Source organism: Aquarana catesbeiana, linkage group LG06 (assembly GCF_042186555.1).
Source record: "Aquarana catesbeiana isolate 2022-GZ linkage group LG06, ASM4218655v1, whole genome shotgun sequence".
Taxonomy (NCBI): Eukaryota; Metazoa; Chordata; class Amphibia; order Anura; family Ranidae; genus Aquarana; species Aquarana catesbeiana.
Genome location: NC_133329.1, coordinates 49,199,142 through 49,205,193, shown reverse-complemented (window position 1 = coordinate 49,205,193; position 6,052 = coordinate 49,199,142).

Here is a 6,052-nt window from a genome sequence, read left to right as displayed (position 1 = left end):
CCCCCACCACTGTTACTGATCCTATAAACCCCCCTCCCACAGCATTGCCACTGATCCCCGGAGTCCTAGGATCCCTAGGAGTTTTCTGTCTATTGATGGGTCCCCTCACCTCCCCAGTCCATGGTGTGCAGGCAGTGAGGAGATGATGTGCTGTAACCTTTAGCATCCAATCAGTGAGCAGTAATCCTGTGCACTAACCTCTTGCAACCAATCATTGAGTGGTAAGGATATGCAGTAACCTCTACGAACCAGTCAGTGAGCAGTAATAATGCGCAGTAACCTCTAGCAACCAATTAGTGAGTGGTATAGGTGTCCAGTAACCTCTAGCAATCAATCAGTGAGCAGTAGTGATGTACAGTAATCTCTAGCAACCAGTCAACAAGGAGGAGTAATGTGCTGTAACCTCTAGAAAATAAACAGTGGGCCATAAGGTACAGTGTTATGTTGACACTGAACTACTCTGATGAGAGTATGTAAAAATAAAATAATAAAAAAAATGTAAAAATGTTAAAGATAAATAAAATGTAAAAAAATGTTTAAAAAAAATGAATAAGTCAAGTCATGTGATGGCACATACAGCCACTCATTATTAATTATTATGAATTCTATTATAAGGTCATTCCTTTAGTGTTGTTTTGCTTGTATCTTTTCAGTTAGTTTGTGTTTTTTGCATTAGTACATGTCCCTTGGGGCAGTGCCCAACAGTCCCATTCAATTTTTTGCCAATCTCTTGGGTATTATCCCTAACATTGGAAAAAATTGCTCTGACAGAACCCAGAACTAAACCCAGGTGTTTTTGGGCAGGCTTATTAGACCATTCAAATGTAGTACATACAATCCAAGGATTAGTTTAAAACATTTGGAACATTTTAATAGACAAGAATCTTAAAAAATATAAAATATTGGGCATAACTATCATTTTGACAAACCAAGGGATGAATTTTACTTGAATTTTGAAGTATTATTTGGATATTCTCTAGTAGAGGTAAGAAATTATTTTCTTATATAGCCGAGAAATCTTTGCAGTTGTCCTAATCTAATTGAGATACACAGTATAATGTTTTGCAATCGTGAATGGTGAAGACTGCCTGTTTTAATATCTATAACTAGACATGTGCACACTGAAATATTTTGTTTCGGAATTTCGGTTTCGTCCTAGAAATACATTTATTTAATTACTCCCGAAATTTGTTTTTGTTTTTTTTTCTTTAAAAAATGCATTTGTACGAAAATCCAAATTAATTAAAGTTGAATCTGTCAATTGAAGGCTTATGGTGTCTGTCGGATGTCCTAAGAAGTATCGATGAAGCAGCTAAACTCTGCAACGCCGGGATCGTCCGGTTGAATGCTCCTCCCACAAGCTATAGAAGAATTCTAATGTTGTTTGACTAGTAATAATTGTAACTATTAATTATTATTACTAGTCAAACAACATTAGAATTCTTCTATAGCCTATGGGCGGAGCATTTGACCGTAAATGGCGATCGTATGTTTTTAGCTGCTTCGTCGAATCTTCATGTCAAATGGTATTATACATATTTTTGACTATTTACTATTGTCTCTATAAGGTTGAATCTTTTCTCTCTATGTCGAATAATCTTGGGCTAATAGAGTTAGGTTAGGCACATTCAACCGCAGGTTCGATAGACACGCTATTGTCACCGTCATGTTGAATCTTCTATCTATCTATATTGAACTGTTGTCACAATGATACGAAAATATAATGGATACGAAAATAAAGCAGGGGGGGTCTGAGCTCCCAGGATGCACCTGTTTCATTTTCTCAGAATAAGGGATGATAGGAGCTCTTATTACATCTAAAGAGTCTTTAGATTCTGTAAAACAGTACATTTATTCTAGGCTCCTTCTAGTGGCCATATTTATTATCGTAGGCAGAATAAACATAACGAATTCCCCTGCTGAAGGCAGAACACTCAGATTCTTGGAAAAGCACTATCATGTAGGTTCCAGTCAACTCTGTCAAAGGTTTTTTCAGCATAAGTAGAAAGCAAGACTATTATTGCACTATGGTTGGCATATTAATAATAATAATTAATCATTTTGATTGTATTATCTCTAGTCTCTCTCTTGGGTACAAAACCTAATTGTTCAAAAGACTGCAAGGGGGGCCAAGCAGGCTGTCTGTCCTTCTCCTGTGTGTATCTCGACCATCTCCCCGCCTCCCGTGATGTCACATCTGCCCTGAAGTTCATGGTGGTTCTTCATGCTTCCTGGTGACTACAGGACACCATACAGACTCTCCACATCTTCTATATCCTCTGGGCACAGCGCGATGTCGGTAGGACAGATCAGAGCGGCTCCTTTTACACACCAGATGAGCATGTTATACACTGTTATACATCTTGTGAGTGTTTTTAATCCTAATATTAATATGCTTCCTACTAATACTGCACTCAGGTGGCGCTTCCTGCTTTCTTGTCCTTGCTTCTACCCCACAGAGTTGGCTAATCTCTGAGGACAGCTGCCCCCAAAAGCTTAGTACTGGACTTATGGACTTATCACATTGATCCATTTAAGGACTATACATTTTTTCTGGTTCCTATATGTGCCCACCTATGTATGTCCACATGTATCATCATTCCTGGATCATCCTCACTGGGTAAGACCTCGGATACCAGGGGCCATCATAGCAGGTAGCTGGAAAAGGGCAAAGGCCTGACTGGTTTCGCTGGGTCCCAGCTACTTCAGAGGCTGCTACACATTAAAACAAACACTTCCTATATTTATCTCTAACATTTCCAGCAAAATGTCTGAAAAAGGCGCAATTGCGCATGAGCAGTGCATCACAACGTCACGGCGTTCTGCACGCCGACACATGTTGCGCGATGACCTCATTAGGTATCCATTATTTTGGTTAGAATCCACAAAATAATATGCAATTCTCTAGAAATGCAGGGGACACCCAGAGAGCTGCAAATATATAGCTTTACACTAATGGCACCAAGACAGCAAATACGCTATGTCTCAGTTTTTTGACATTTGTTATCATTGTTGAACACTTGGTGAACAGGTAAGTGTAAATATCTGCATATTTGAATGGAGAGTCGCACACTCTAAACCAGTGTTTCTCAACTCTAGCACTCAAGGTGCCTCAACATGTCATATTTTCAGGATTTCCCTCAGATGAAATGGCTGTGGTAATTACTAAGTCAGTGAAACTGATCAAATCACCTGTGCAAAATAATGGTATGCCTGAAAACATGACCTGTTGGGGCGCCTTGAGGACTGGAGTTGAGAAACACTGCTCTAAACCAGGGATCTCCAAACTATGGCCTTCCAGCTGTTGCGGAACTACACGTCCCTTGAGGCATTGTAAAACTCTGACATTCACAGACATGACTAGGCATGATGGGAATTATAGTTCCTGAACAACTGGAGGGTCATAGTTTGGAGACCTCTGCTCTAAACCATAATCTCTATAGTGAATAGGGATGAAAACTTCTCATTTCTCTTTTATTATATTCAATTCATTTGTTTACTCCCTCTAATCTATATAGCTGACTTTGAGGTAGAGGCAAGGGAATTGCAGAAGAGGATTCGTAATAAGGGGTACAAAGACAGGTGGCTTAACGCAGCCTATAGATGGGCCAAAGAGACAGATAGGAATGAATTGTTGTTCAAGTCACAGAAAAAATGAAAATGGTGGCGATAAGGAAGTTCGGGTTTGCTTACAATTTGGGACAAACCAGCATGGAAATCTTAAGGAGTTGAGGATTTGTCTTTGGTTTTAAAAGGTATTCTTTAATTTGATGGTTTTTGCTTTGGATAAGTAAATATGAATGCATATGGGGAAAATTATGACACATTATACCTCTATATTTGTAGATCCCATGTACGGGACTGGCACTTTTATGCCAATTAACTTTTGGATATTGGATGATTTGATATCTCTATGTTCTGCTCCCACCATATTCCTGCCCATGATTAGCAATATACCTTGTCAGATAACTATAGGTTTCTTGCTCAACTAAAACCTGAGTTTGTGCTCCCTTTAAGTGTATGTTATTTTACTTCATCATGTCCTATATTATTTAACTAGGCTGCAAAAGGCTGTAAAATTTTGGAGTGGGAATCAAATGTGATAGACCAAAAACAGCAGAGAGTTGGAGTCTGGAGGGCGACCTATTCATTGCAAATTTTCCACACTAGTTTATCCATGTTGGATATTGGCTGTTGCCGCTAAACCAGACGCCCTCATTTTAACCTCCTGTATACTATACACAATTCTGGTCTATATGTGTCTCCTGTGGCCACACAGCACCCTCCTCCCTTAGCGATGTGGACAGTTCGAGGTGGAGGGCCAAACCGTGCTACTCCACCCCGAACTGTCCACCACTGCACAAACAGCCGCACCAATCCATGTGCAGGAGATGCTGGAACTTGTTATTTGGCAGCTCGTCCACTCTTCAACCTCCGAGGAGTGGAGGTTGAAGAGTGGACGAGCTGTGTACTTGTCCATATAGAGGGGAGCAGAGTCTGCACACATAACAGTCACCCGGGGGGGATTCAATGTGCAACAGGCGCCGGAGGAGGGAAAACAACGAGAGGGTTCTACATCGTCCTCCTCCCCTGGGGGAAGCCGGGAGCATACACCTCCCTGGGGGAAGAAGTGAGATCAAGTGATATTGACGGCATCATCAGTGAAGAAAGGTCTAGGGGAAGATCTCGAGCAGGGAAAAAGATCTGTTCACGGATTGTCTACTTTGGTGCTGAGGAACACGGTGCTTGCCAGTGAGATCCCAGGCTGGGGTTGCAGCCATCTACTTGGGATGGTCCCCTGTAATAAGGGACCATTAATTTCTGGTAAGTGGCAGTCCTTTTGTGGTGGAGGAATTGTTCACCTGTCACTTTAGTGTGGACTTCACGGCACTTTATTCATTTAAATTTTTCTGGATCACTACTAGTTTTTTTGGACATTCACTTTTATTTCTTTTTTTCATTTGAATATGGACTGGTTTCCTTTTCACTATGGAGTAATTTATATTTTTAGTTTGTCACTACACATTTTTTATCATTTGTTCATTTATGTTATGACATTTTTTGTATTCATGTATGCTTGATGTTTTATTCACACTGCTTTATTCTCAATTAACGTTATAATCACTCTGCTTTTCACTTAGTTGAGTTTACTTTATTTATATCATCCATGCACACTTATGCCCCGTACACACGGTCGGATTTTCCGATGGAAAATGTCCGATCGGAGCGTGTTGTCGGAAATTCTGACCGTGTGTGGGCTCCATCGGACATTTTCCATCGGAATTTCCGACACACAAAGTTGGAGAGCAGGAGATAAAATTTTCCTACAACAAAATCCGTGGTCGGAAATTTCGATCGTGTGTACACAAATCCGACGGACAAAGTGCCACGCATGCTCAGAATAAATAAAGAGATGAAAGCTATTGGCCACTGCCTTGTTTATAGTCCCGACGTACGTGTTTTACGTCACTGCGTTTAGACCGATCGGATTTTCCGACAACTTTGTGCGACCGTGTGTAGACAAAACAAGTTTGAGCCAACATCCGTCGGAAAAAATCCTAGGATTTTGTTGTCGGAATGTCCGAACAAAGTCCGACCGTGTGTACGCCCTATTAGTGTGTTATTTTGGTATATACTATTGGGGGCTTATATTACATTGCTCCAATAGCCTCAATATTTAGCGCGACTTTTTTGCTTTTTCATTGGGGGATATTTACTAAAACTGGTGCAGATGTGCATGGTAGCCAATCAGCTACTAACTTCACCTTGTTCTATTAAGCTTTGGCAATAAAAGCTGGAAGCGAATTGATTTCTATGTAGAGCTACACCAGATTTTGCATTCTCCAGTATTAATAAATAATCCCATTGTGTACTTACTGTACCTGCTCTGTGCGATGGTTTTGCACAGAGCAGCCTCATACCTCCTCTTCTGGGGTCCCCCGCTGGTGGTCTGGTCTCCTCCTCTTCTCTGAGTGCCCCAATAGCCATTTGCTATGGGGCAATCTTGTGGGCACGTTTCCGAGCTGGGCTGTGCGTCTTCATTGACACACAC